Source organism: Cyprinodon variegatus, unplaced genomic scaffold (assembly GCF_000732505.1).
Source record: "Cyprinodon variegatus isolate N-32 unplaced genomic scaffold, C_variegatus-1.0 Scaffold382, whole genome shotgun sequence".
Lineage (NCBI taxonomy): Eukaryota > Metazoa > Chordata > Actinopteri > Cyprinodontiformes > Cyprinodontidae > Cyprinodon > Cyprinodon variegatus.
Window position 1 is genome coordinate 183,828 of NW_015150835.1, and position 14,857 is coordinate 198,684.

A 14,857-nucleotide genomic window follows, 5' to 3' on the forward strand; every position below is an offset into this window, starting at 1 on the left:
GTTTTGCAATGGACAAACCAAATGAGAGAGTTTAAGCTACTTTTAACGACATTTTGGCGGTATGCCTAGGGCTAAATAGCCATTTGTGAGACCTGTTCCTGTCAAACATTCAACTTTCCAGGTGAGAGCCTCAGCTGGTGTCTTAATATTTCCATCTATTTTGCAGGGTGCACCTGTCTCTCCTACAGAAAAAACCACACATAGAATGTTTTTTACCCAACCCCCCAAAGCAGTTTAATGCTTCAGTTTTACTTTTGTGTGTAAAAAATATTTATGTATATTTACATATATATATATATATATATATATATATATATAAAAACAAAAAAACTGTTTTCTCACCCCTCGTGGGGTGGTATGTGTCATCCTCAAGCTCGGGTCCTCTACCAGAGGCCTGGGAGTTTGAGGGTTCTGCGCAGTATCTTAGCTGTTCCTAGGACTGCGCTCTTCTGGACAGAGACCTCTGATGTTTTACCTGGAATCTNTATATATGAAAGACTTCGCTACTCTTACAGAAAGTTTGTTCAGACCATGATAAACAGGGATTTTTTTCTTCTTCATAATAACATAAAATAGAAAATACTGAAAATGTACTGTTTTGGATTATCCTAATTATCATGCCAATAAAATAACAGCAGAATGTGGAATAGCTCGGATATCCATAATAAGTGAGCAGCTGTGCATGCCCTTGTTGAATGAGGGTAATCATCAGTGCCCAAAGTATTTTAAACATGTTTCTATGTTGGACATGAGGTTTCGCATCTTTCTAAAGCAAATGATTCAAAATTTAGACAGAGCTTCCCTCCATTAGGCTATCATGTGACATTTCTCTGAGCAATACTCCTCAGAATTAAATGGGTTTAAAACAGAGATAATTGAGTGCTTTAATGAAGGACATCAGTGATGTGTATGAATCAAAGTGGGCAATCGGGTGATGTTCAGGGTGCATAGGTGGAACAACCAGCTGTAATTGTCCGCTCGTCAATCCCCAAGCATCTAGTAGTCCCAAATACACACATTATGGAAATTAGCAACTACAGTAGATGTTCTTTCAGTCCAATGTCCTCCCTGGATCAAGGACAATACTGGTGACGCTGCCATTTCATTAATGCTGATATGTCAAGTGAAATACTGGAAGAAGCTTAGAAACCATTATTCAGGACCATACATATCAAATAATATACATTGCTGTAGTTCAAATTTTAATCCAGCATCAAACAGGTATTCAACAATGGTTCGTTTTTAATATCAAATTTTATTGATCCTACCTGAACACAAGGTGTCTCTAAAGCATCACAATGTCAGGTGAAATAAATAATGAAACTTTATAAAAGTCTATGGTCACAACTGTTTACAGTAAACATTAGACGTTAAGGGGCTGATTTTCAAAAGATTTGCATGTACCGTAGTAAAGCTTGTGAAAACTTCTTAGCTCACGAAGAGCAGATCTGCATAGCAGGTGCAAAAGATTTCAGTGTGGAATTCTGTAAATGTTGTTTTGCATGTGCTCCTTCAGTATGTAGCAGATATTCTAATAATCTAATAATGCTAATTTATAGGCGGAAGCACTGCTTCCTCAAATTTTGCCTGGGGGTGCACACAAGCTCTCTGAGTATGCTCAGGACCACTGTCAGCAACATTAGATGTGAACTCAGAGGTTTTAATGTTTATTAAAAGGATAAGAGATTACAGCAGCTACTTCCATAAGTTAATTTTTAACCTTCATAAAATACTTTACTAATTTTTGTGATTTATATATTGACTCACTACTAGTTGAATGACACCTCTGTCATGGCCTGTGGTGGTCTGTATAGCTTTCACCGGCACTAAACAACTTCAAGGAAGATGGCAGCAGCCCTGCCACAAAAAACAACCACAAATGTGCACACTGCTTTACGGCATAGGTCACGTGCCCCTTTCCCCATTCGCTATAAAGATGGAAGTCGATTCGACTAAAAACGGCACAAAACCAAAGATTTTTGACTCTATAAAAACAGTAGATATTATATAACATAATATTGTTAGGGTTCCTGTGTAAGTGCGATTTATGCATCCCTTATAAAGAGGATCTTTGGGGAGAACCTGTGTAGCCTACACAGGTGAGGATAAGAGCTGGGCTTAAAAGAGCATTTTTTTTGTTGTAGAGGATTTTTCATTGCTTTCTAGTCTCTTGCTTCCCTCAAACAATTTCCCTGATGTTTATTGGTTTTTGTTTGGTTCTCAGTATTTTTGGTTTTTGGATTTTTGCCTTTGTTCCCTATGGACTTTTATTAAATCATCCAAACTTGGACTTTTAATAAACCGTGCCAACTCTTCTCTGCAATTTGGGTCCTCAAAACCTCCACACAACCTGACAGAAGAAACCAGCCCAGGGTGAAGGTTCTGCTGCTCTTTTAGGCTGAGCAGCCTGATGAGAAACAATATCTTCACCTGCTTAGGCTACACAGGTTCTCCCCAAAGATCCTCTCTGGAGGAAGATGCATAACTCTCACTCACTAACACACAGGAACCCTGACAACATAACATATAACATATATCTTTAAAGAGACATAATGTAAGTTTTCACTTAAAATTATCTTTAAAATAGACTTTTTGTTTGACCCTTTATGACTATGTATCTATTTATTGTCCATCCATTCATCAATCCTTCCATCTAGATGCATTCAGGGCAGCCCTGTGGTCCCCAGATATTCAGACAGATGGCAGCTGCTGGTGGAAACCTGCCCTCAGCTGTCAGCAGCAGCCTGGCAGAAAGAAGATGTCACTCAACAATCTAGCCATCTGCTTCCCTGAATCAGCTATCAAAATTATACGACCAATATGTTGAGTTTCAGAGAGGCCACAAGAGAATACACCATTATGGCCTATTTGCCACAAATGTCTGGATCCTATAAAACAAAAAGAACCAGAAGCTTTAGGACGGTGATGTCTGTATGCAACTGGAGCTTAGCAGACAGATTGGATGAAATCTTGTTGAAATTACTCCAAGCAATCATATTTATTTACACAGACAAAGATGCATTTATAATTGATGTGAAAAGTTGGCAACATGGAGTAGCACAAAATTCTGTGCTTTCAGCAGCATCATACAAGTAATTACTCAGACAGCCTCCTGAAAGTTGCTATTAATTTGTTTGTTATGGGCGAAACTATAGATGCACAACGAGAAGAGACAGAATGCAAATCAGCTTTGGAGTGCTGTCTGAGTCTTTCTCGTGAAGCTTTACTTTATAAAGCCTCAGCAACCAGACATGTCTCTAAAACTGTCTGATTATGTCGTACAGAAGCAGTTTCAATCATTAGGAAGTGTAACAAACATCATTCTTTGTACAGGCTCACAGGACCCATACAGCTCTGTTCCCCATGATACATTTTCATAAAATCATAGAGTTTCAAAATCAGCACATAACTCAGCTTTCAGTTATTCAGCATCAGTGGCACAAAAAAAGCTTTTTACTTTAGTGATGAAGGTTTCACCACATAAGCTGCAAGCGAGTGGAGGAATAATAAACTAATCTTTGTCAGGCAAAGTTTTACACATGGCTTGGCAGAATTAATTTCAGCAAACAGGGGACTTTATTGGTTATTTTGAAAGGAAAAAAAATAAAAACAAACAACCATAGTCAGTACACTGCAAAAAATGTAAAATCTAAATGAGTAATTTTTGCTTAAATTAAGTGCATTTTTTCTTGAATTGAGGAGGTAATTGATATACTTTGCCAATGGAACAAGACAATTTACATTTAAAATAAGAAAAAAAAAATGCTTTGTCTTATTTCAAGTGCATAGTATGAAATTCTCTTGTTTTAGGAGTAAAAATACTAATTCCATTGGCAAATCATCTTATTTATCTACACAAATTGAGGGCAAGTACACTCAATTTGAGATTTTTTTTACTTAATTGTAGATGGTTTTTGCAGTGTAATAACTTACATTAAATTTGAAATCTCATCATCATAAATTAATGAGATATTCTGTTGTGAAAAGAGTCTTGTCAAGAAGCCAGGTTAAAAAAAAAGAGATAAAGAACATAAAATAATTTTTGTACAATTAAAAAGGTTAGCATTAGGCATTAAATGACTGCCTGGCTGTTTTTGTTTTATAAAAAAACTATACTATACTGATTTGCTTCATCTGTTTTGAACCATCTCAACATTTTAGCCATACATACAATGGCATAAGAATTAGGAGGAGCCTTGTTTCTGTCACTCAGTGGTCTGGTAATCTAAAGGTGTTATAACTGTTGGGTTACATTATTGCAATTAACTTCTAACCAGAGGGCTGTCGGTTCGAGCCCCGGCTCCAGCTTTTAGTGTCGTTGTGTCCTTGGGAAAGACACTTCACCCATATTCCCCCTTAATGGTGGTCAGATGGCCTAGTGGCGCCAGTGTACGGCGGCCTCGCTTCTGTCAGTGAGCCCCAGGATAGCTGTGCCTACAATGTAGTTTGCCACCATCAGTGAGTGAGTGTGTGCATGAATGGGTGAATGACTGAATGTGGTGTAAAGCACTTTGGTCAAGTCTCCTGACTTGAAAAAAGTGCTATATACTGTTAGTGCAGAACACCAGCAGCTGGTAAATGTTGTATGAAAAGCATTGGTATTTTATTGGTATTTATTTCCTGTTTAACTTTAAGCAACTGGTCTCATGACTGATATAAATGATTAGGAATATTCTTTATTATCCATTCAAAGATTTGTTAAACCCTTAATGCCTAGGTTGTTAAATATAATTTACGTGCATACTCCATTTATTACAGATAGTTTTTCCTACCTATGGTATAATATATTAATTCTAATGTTTTATTTTATCTCCCTTTTGAGTCAGATTAGTTCAAGCAGAGATCTCTTTCTGCAAGGAAAAAACTAATGGTCTTAATTGCTAGGTCAGACGCTTAGAAAAAGACTTGGAAGATGTGAGGCAGTCTATATAAAAATAATAGCCTAAATAGGTAATAATAATAGCAGATTTATTATTTTCAGTGGGCAGGTTTGATAAAGTGGAGGACATAAGAGCAAGCAGGCACACCTATAGCTTGGGGAGTGGACACTAAATAATGATACCTTATCAGATAGACACAGACTTGGTGAAACATATTATACTGATATCACTGAAGAATATAAAATGTTATTCATGGCTCAGTCTTCATCATTTTTGATGGTGCCGAAAACTTCCAGACAGTTATCCCATTGCTGGAATTCTATTCTATTAAATGCTAAACTTGTTAAATAGTTAAAGTTTATCTTCTGCTTGAGAGTTGTTTACTAATGTATAAGAGGTATTTTTATTTAGACAAAAGAACCAGAAATACGACAATGACTCAGATGTCTGCTGGCTTCTCTAAATGGCCTCCAATTATCAGGCAGTCCCTCCAGATGCCGCATCAAAAGCAGCTTGGAACCTCATTTCATCAGAAGGTAAATTGCTTTACATAGTTGTTTGGGGATGTTTTTAGGAGTGAGGGTATTGTCTAGTGCATACAGTTGTGCACTGTTTGCTTCTTGTGGCTACACTTGCTGCTCCTTAAGTTCAAACAACTATCCTCTAATCTGGAAACTGGATCCATCCCAGAATGACGGTTTGACAAAATTCTCATCAGGACTTGAACGGTCTACATGTTTTTCTAGGATATTAAATGCAGTTTATGTTTTTTTTTAAGGAGCCTATTTACTATTAACTGATTTGTTAAAGAAAGAACGCCATGTGTTTACAGTAGCTTAAAGGCCTGGTAAAACTTGTTCATTTGCATGTTCCCTTATTGTACCTTGAAAATATTTCTTGTCTGTGTAAAATTTTTGGATCAGAAAGCTTTTTTTTTATTCTACGTATGTTTAAAAAAAAATTGTAAAGCGTTGCAAATTTTTGTTTAGTTTTTTAATACAAGGATAGTTCAAAGGTATGTGCAAGAAAAGCCAAACATTTGTCAGGTAGATTTAAAAATTTTTTTACTATTAAAACATAATTTTATAGGAACATATTTAGGATTCTCATCCAGCAATCTTTGTTTGCATACAGGAGGTAAAAGTAACAGGAAAGACACACTGATAAGCTTCTTATCTGCAACCATTTCAGGCTTGTTTTGGCGAGTCCAAACCTGTCATAATAACATGTTTTGTATAAGATTTTAGTTAGTTTTTTTCAGAATTTATAACCTAAATTTATCAAAATATAATATTTTAAATGCATAAATATAAAATGTTATTTAAGTGTTTTTGGAACAGTATGGGAGATGATTTATCCATTTGGAAAATAAAACTGTTAGAAAGGAAAATTTAAAACAAAAAAAAGCTGTCATAACTTGGATGCTTAAGTATGCATATCCTTAAAATAATTTGTTGAAGTACTTTTGATTCTGTTTAACTTTTTTGGTGATCCTGCAGATGTTGCAGACGTTATTTCAAATCTATCTTGTGGCACTCCATAAACTTTTACTTCCATTTCATTAAAAAAAGCCCTGACATATTGCTGTTTCAAATGACTCTCTCCTTGCAATAAAAGAAAAAAACAAAAAAAGTGGGATGTTACAAATTCAAGTGACCATACTGGAAGGCTTCTTGAGCTATTTGTGAACAGAAGCTTCTGATGGATGAAAAAGAAATGTGTTTTAAAAAAAAAAAATCTGTTATCAAAAGGCTTTTTTCTGACCTGAATCTCAGCTTGATAGAAAGAAGTGCGACTGAACATCCTAAACTGTTGACTTTAGGCTATTGCTATATCTGCTTGTGTGAAGCCATAAAACAGATGGTGAGCTCAGTTTGTATGAAAACTTTCATTTATATTCCTCACCAACCCTATACCAAACAGTAGGGGTGGATGTACTGCATCTGCTTCTTTTATATATCATCTAATCTCATCAACTCATCAGCCTCCGGTAGAAACGAAAGAAAAAAAAAAGCTAGACAGCAGCAGAGGCCGTCAGACGTCGCTGTAGGTGAGCTGCGACAGCTGATTATAATTGGTCCGCCTCTGCTGTGTCCAAGCTTTCACATTCCATTAAAAAAAAGAGAGGCCAAGGAGGCGCTCAGTAATGGGCCGCTGCTGAATTACCTCAAGAACAGATGTGTTGTTGAACAAGTCACTTAGAAGGAAAGGATTTTTGAAAGAAAATAAATAAATAAATACATTTATAGCAGGACAAAGGTCAGAAACATAAAATATATTTTTAAGATTTCTGAAATAAAATCTCTTTCATTAACAATTCTGCACTTTGTGGCCATATATTTACCTTTTCTACTAAATTTAACTATTAATAAAATAAAAAGATTACACTTTGGAAAGGTTTGACAGCCCTTACATTTTTATCACAAACTCAAACATTTCTTCAGTGGATTTCATGAATTAAAACAACACAAATTGGTACATATAAGGTAGGTGGAAGGAGCGTTAACAATTCTTTCTTTTCCAGATATATGAGGTATTATGGTGCCCCTACATACACTACAAAAAAACATGAGTAAATGTCTTAAATAAGTTTATTTACCCTTAATTTAAGTAGGTAAATAAGTCTATCTGCCAATAGATTAAGTATTTTCACTCTTAAAATAATAATTCTGCACTTGAAAAAGGACAATGCATTTGTTTGTTTTTCTCGTTTTAAATGTAGATTGTCTTATTCCATTGGAAAAGTGTCTCATTTAAATGCTTAATTCAAGAAAAAACATTAGATAGTTAATTTTAAGAAAAAATGACTTACTAAGATTTCAATCTTTTGCAGTGTACGACTAAAATTAATCTCAGTATTATTCCCATTGATTTAAGAAATCCTCATAGGTTTGTTAGATAACATTAGTGAACAAACAGCTTCATCAAGACTAAGGTGCACGACACAATAAACTCTGTTTGATATATCATCTGTAAACAGGGAGGGTAAAGAACAGTTGCCATCCTACCAAAACATTTCAGTCCACATAAATTGAGAGTTCAGGCAAAAAAAAAAAATAAAAAATGGCTTTATCCAAACAACCAAAAGGCCTCTGGTTACTCTGGAGGACCTGCGGACATTAAAAAAACAGGTGGAAAAAAAGTGTTCACAGCACCACTATTAGTTGACCTCTACAGAAACGGGATCTACAATTAAAAATGGTACACAGAAAATATAATGTTTGGTACTAAGGGGGTAAAAAAGCTAAAGGATTATAGTGGTTTAGATCTCTTGGACAGAACTGCAGTCTGAAAGAGGAAATAGCAGGTTAATATCATGCATTTCCTGAAAGAAACCAAATTTACACAGAGGGGTATCAGCATTCCAGTGCTCTGCAGGAAAAATTTAAAAAGAGTTAAAGCCACTTCAGGAAGGTATTAACCACAAAAGTATTTGCAAACTATTTCAGTTTAAAAGACAAAGCAGTACCTCATGGTTTTATTAATTTCATCAATTCCTTAAATACTTAAGCTTGCAAGTTGTTTCTTGTGCATTCATTGTTTTCTAAGTGTGTTGCAGGTTTCTGCTTAAGTCCAAACACGTGTACGTTGGGTTAATTAGAGAACCTAAATTCTTCTGTGTGTGTGTGTGTGTGTGTGTGTGTGTGTGTGTGTGTGTGTGTGTGTGTGTGTGTGTGTGTGTGTGTGTGTGTGCAGAATTGTTTATTTGGCCTACCCGAGTGAACCTCTCAGTCTTCTTGGAGGCTTAACTTATTATAGAAAATAAGTTCATTAATGATTTTAGAACCCAACAATCTGTTACTTACAGAAACTTTAACAAAATACCTAAAAAAAAAAAAAAAAACTCTATGTGAGCATTTATCTGCCTAGTTTTATCTTGAAAACATTACAGTTTATAGCCAGAGCAGTAATATCTGCAAACATGCACTTCTGTCTCATTAACCGACTCCTGGTACTATAAAAAGTGTCTGTTATGCTCCTGAAAAAGCTGAGCTTGACAAGACTCTGTAAGCAGGATTTAATATCCTAACTTGATTAAAGTGCTGCAGGGTAGCTGAAAGCAACCTCTGCTGATGCTGGTCAGTTTATTCCACAAACAGCAGGCGATACTTGTCTAGTTGTTCCCAGAGATGATTTAGAAAGTAATACATTTTTAACAAACTATCACATTTATTCTTCTTTGTAGCACTGACAGTTATAAAGCAGTTATTTTCAAATACAATATAATAGGTTTACAACAAAGATGTGGGTCCACATTGTGCCGCCGATGTTTTGCAGTCTTGGAACGTTCACAAATTCTCACCACACAACAAGCTGTTCTGGCACAACACAGTTTTAGTCACTGGGGGCGAATTAAAAGTGTTTGAGGTTATTTCTCATTTCATTTCAAGCCTACGTGAGCTGCAAATCAATAACTGCCCTGGAGCAATCCTCCCAGGAATAGAGGCATAAATTAATATGTGCAACACAGAACAATAATTAGTAATTGTTTGTGATCCAAGGCTATATCTCAATTATGGTTAGAAAAATACTGTTGTATGGCTTCCTATACAATTACAGCTGTATAATGGCCTTTTATAAATGGTTTTAAATTGCTATTAGTCTCATAGGTTAGTGGAGAAGTCATTAACGCTGCAGAAACATGTAATGACAGAGTGAAAATAAAGCATTTTCCTTTTGATTGACATGGTTATTGTTTGTGGAGTTTTTTTTTTTATTGCTTTTCTAAGTTAATATCATTTGTTTTTGTCAACAACTCTGAGAGTAGGACCTGAAGCAGAGTTTGGGGTATTGCCTCGGGCATTTTTATTTGATTACTAATCTAAATGCTCTTGTGCTCTCACTTTCTACGGCTATGTGCTGCTGAAATGTTTATGTTGCATTAGCTTTTTTTTTTTTTTTTTTTGCAGAGTTCATTAATCAGGCATTAAATTCTCCAACAGCTTGAGCTGTTATTATTTCTGCAGTTGATACCATGGTATAAGTTACTTAAAACCACAGCAATGAATATTAAAGCATGCTGTAGCTCACACAATAATACATTCAAACCAGCATAATTTTACCTTCAGGAAAAGTCTAGGTCCAAGTGATGAATTATTTATTTAAACTAATCCTTTTTACGCCTTCAGAAAATGTTATGAGGTATTTTCAAATCTGTTATAATGAAATCAATAAATTAATAATTAAATCTAATTCTTCGGTTCCGCCAACCTGCAGTTAATATTCTTTGGATTTGGTTTATTTACCTGGTTAGGACAACCATGAGAAGGTATTTATTGATTTTAACTGCATTTGCATTAAGCTGACCTTAAGTTGATTTATTGGCACACCTAGTGGTGGCTTGCTGTTTGGTTTTGTTTTTTTTCTTTTTTGTTATCTGAAGCTGTCAATATTATTTTTCCAGTTCAGATAGCCACTCGTGCAAAGCAAGAGCTGCTTCGGCACGACTGTAGCTTCTAAAGGAATTTAACAATGTTGGCTTAAATCTACAATCACTTTAAATTTTTTTTACAATCAAACTTATTAAATGTTACATAAAAAAATAAAAAATAAAAATAGAACGCTAGTTATTGCAGTGTTTGTTCAAATTACATTGCTCAAAAAAATAAAAAGGAACACTAAGATAACTCATCCTAGATCTCAATGAATGAAATATTCTCATTTAACACCTTGTTCTGTACAAAGTTGAATTTGCTGACAATAAAATATACACAAAAGTCATCAATGGAAATCACATTTATTAATTAATGGAGGCCTGGATTAGAAGTCAGACACAAAATTAAAGTGGAAAAACACACTATAGTCTGATCCAACTTTGATGTAACGTCCTTAAAACAGGTCAAAATGAGGCTCAGTATTGTGTATGACCTCCCTACAACACCTGGGCATGCTCCTGGTGAGGTGGTGGATGGTCTCCTGAAGGATCTCCTCACAGACCTGGACTGAAGCATCCACCAACTCCTGGACAGTCTGTTGTGCAACGTGACATTGGTGGATAGATAAATGGATGGATGGATGGATGTGCTAAATCAGATTTAGGTCTGAGGGGCAGTGGGCCAGTCCACAGCTTCAATGCCTTCACCTTGCAGTAACTGCTGACACACTACAGCAGTGGTCTCCAACCCTGGTCCTCAAGATCTACTGTCCTACAGATTTTAGATGCATCCCTGCTTCAACACAGCTGAATCAATTGAATGGCTTGAAAAAGTAATCAATCATTTCATTCAGCTGAGTTGAAGCAGGGATGCATCTAAAATCTGTAGGACAGTAGATCTTGAGGACCAGGGTTGGAGACCACTGCACTACAGCCACAAGAGGTACAGCATTGTCCTGCATTAGGAGGAACCCAGGGCCAACCGCACCAGCATGTGGCCTCATAAGGGGTCTGAGGATCTCCTCTCAGTACCTAATGGAAGTCATGCTACCTCTGGCAAGCACAAGGAGGGCTGTGCTGCCCTTCGAAAAAATGCCACCCCACCCCATTACTAACCCACTGCCAAACTGGTCATGCTGAATGATGTTTCAGGCAGCGGATTGCTCTCCACAGTGTTTCCAGACTCTGTCATAAGTACTCAGTTTGCACCTGCTTTCATCTGTGAAGAGCACAGGGCGAAAGTAGTGAATTTGCCAATCCTGGTGTTCTCTGGCAAATGCCAAGGCCCTCATACCATCCTCATGGAGTTGGTTTCTAACCATATGTGCAGACACATGCAGATGTGTGGCCTGCTGGACGTCATTTTGCAGGGGTCTGGCAGTGCTCTTCCTGTTCCTCCTTGCACAAAGGCAGAGATAGCTCCACTGCTGCTGGGTTGTTACCCTTCCGACAGCCTCCTTCATGTCTACTGATGTACTCTGGACACTATGCTGACAGACACAGCAAACCTTCTTGCCACAGCTCACATTGATGTGTCATCCTGAATGAGCTGCACTACCTGATTGTTGTGTTGATTCCTAAGTGTAACGTTCAAATAGATTAAAACTTTATTGTCTTGTTTACGTGTTCCCTTTATTTTTTGAGCAGTGTAAATCAGAGTGCACAATGATTAACCAATTTGTTAGGTAAACTTGGCTTGTACTAGAAAAGATCAAAATTATCTTCAAAACTACTTTAATGTTGTCATATAGTACCAACTTTGCTACTATATAACAAAATGGTCATATAAGGCTTGATTTGGTTGCAATATTCACTTGGTACCCAATCTGGTACCAAAGACAGCATCACAGGATGCTGAGGATTTTTTATCTGTAAAATCTACTGTTACACCAGATCCAAAGGGAACTGTGTTGTAATTAGGGTGATTGAGGAGGTCAAACCAGTCTGAGATTATATGTGATTTGAGACATTATCAACAGGAAGCAGTCCTGAGAAGATTAAGACAATGTGGTCATATATTAATGAACATAGTCAGGAACAACAAAAAGGCTAATATTTAAGATATGCACAAATTATGCTTACAGTAGTTCCCAGAAATGCTGAAAGACAATATCCCCCAAAACATAATACCAGTCTGTCCTATTGATACAAAGCAGGGTGGATCTCAGAAAGCATCTCATGAATGTTGCAACTAAAATAGAGGCTCATTCGGCCATTTAAAACGTTTTTTTGTTTTCAATCTGTTCATATCCAATTTTGGTTAGCTTGTATTCAGGTTGTATCTTAGGTTCTCTGTCCTCAAGACAGGAAACCCAGTCAGTGACGAAGTGTCTATTTTTTAGACCACAACAGGAAGAGCAGTTTCAAAGGAACCTGCAGCAGCGATAAATCTGGTTCACTTTCCTGAGGTAAGGAGAATAGTCTCCTTTTTTTTTTTTTGGTAGTTGGAATAGGTGGGTTTGGGTTTGTTCTGATGGTAAGCTCTTATTGTGCTTCGATTTCGTATGTCCAATTCTAACAAGGAAAGTATAAACTGCTCAAGTAAATCCCATTATAATATCCAATATGGCTGCTGTGCATAAAGGAAAGGATCACAAGCTGCCGGTTAAACTGTTTATCAGCACTTTCGGCTGTTTGAATCCATTCTAACCAATGAAACACAGTGCTGTGAAATATCCATTTGTAAAAACTGTGCTTTCTAATGTAGACAATGGAAAGAAATGTCTGACTGCTAAAGGCTGCTTTCTGACCAGCAGCTACAATGCTCCAAATTCTGGCATAATGTAATTCCCAGATTATTGTAGAAATTAATCTTCACGTTTCCAAGTCTGCCTTTTGGCTCTAAGGGCCATTTTTGTTGCATTTCTAACTGGGAATTCACATAATCCAAGTTCAGAAAAAAGCATGAATTTGCATGAAATGAGTAAAATGTAAGAGGCAGGCAAAATTACAAATCAATCACATAGCCAAGTTGGAAAAATACAACAGGATGAACTTAACGTTTAGATATATAGGTCTGAGAGTTTTTAAGGCAGGTTTCATGTCTATGAAATTAAAGTACATCAAACAATCTTTCCCCGATTTTCAACCTATGTGGTAGATTCAAGCCCACTACATCAGCTAAGTTTTGCTTTTGCCATTTTGTTCTTCTTGTGAACCTCTAAGTCAGATCTTCCTCTTGTGCAATTCAAGTTTCCCCCTTATAGTGCTTTTAAACAGAACACAAAACCTGCAAAAAGGTTTATTGTGATTATGCTCGCAGATCTTCTCTGTGTTTGTCCAGCCTTTCTTGGACTTATTGTACTGTACTGTACACAATGCTCCAAGCAATTAAACAGTTTAACAGATGTACCGATAAAACTTTCTTTTTTTCAAATTCAAGCTTATAACTGATTTCAATAACTCAAAGAAGCAAATGCAACACTTTGCTCACACGCTTTTAATTGTAATTCTAAAAATGTTTCTAAACTTGATTAAAGCGTTAGCCCACATGCCTTAAAAAGACTTATGAGGAACACTTTATGGTGATTTATCTGTCATTTGACCAATAAGGATCTGTAAAATTCTGATCATTTTAGCAAAGAATAAAATGATTATTAGAGAACTTTTGGAAATATTTGGGGATCAGAAAATATTTCATGTTACTGACCTGAACATTTAAGGCTACTACTCACATTTATCAGGAGTAAAATAATAAAGATGAGATAGTGGCTCGCGGGTTACTTAAACTTTAAGAAAAAACGAATACAGACTTTACTCAATTCTCAGAAAACACTCCACAACATTTTCTCTGCATGTATCGCTGAGTGAACTCCCCAAAAATGCAGAAAATAATCCATGACAGTCCAAGCTAACTGTAACATCCAATTAAATATCAGTCATATCATTTTATCTATAAACAGATTAAATATGTACATGTTTCTTCCAGAGACTTCATTATACATTTTAACGGTTTTATAAAACTACATTCTATAAGTGATTAACATTTTGTAGCAAAAATAAACAGCTGTTTCAGTCATTTTCATTTGTCAAAGTTGAACTGTGAACTTTTGATTGAGGCTTTTAGGCAGTTAAATTATAAACATGATTAAAATAATCTTATAATAGTTTATCTTAATTATAGTTTAAGTGCTTTGCAAAAAATATGTATTCCCCTTGATCATTTTCACATTTTGTCATATTTTAATCACATATTTGAGTGATTATTTAGTTTAACATCAGCCAACATTAAGTAGTCTGGTTATGAATTAGGATTCAGCCCATTGGATCCAGCTCTCTTTTTAACCTTTCTTGTTGTTTTTAGGGCTTTTTTTCTGCATTCTTTTTAGAAAATAGCAAAGGCCCAGATTAGATGGATCTACAAACATCATTAAATAAGTCTTCCCACAGATTTCCAAATGGATCTAGATCTTGACTCTGACTGGGCCACTAACTCTGCACGCGCTGTCTCACACCTTTACTTTCAGGTTTAGCCAGAGATGGGAAGTAACGAAGTACAAAGACTTCGTTGCTGTACTCAAGTAGATTTTTCTGATATTTTTACTTTACTTTACTACTTATTTTTATGGCGACTTTTTACTTCTACTCCTTACATTTTTACACA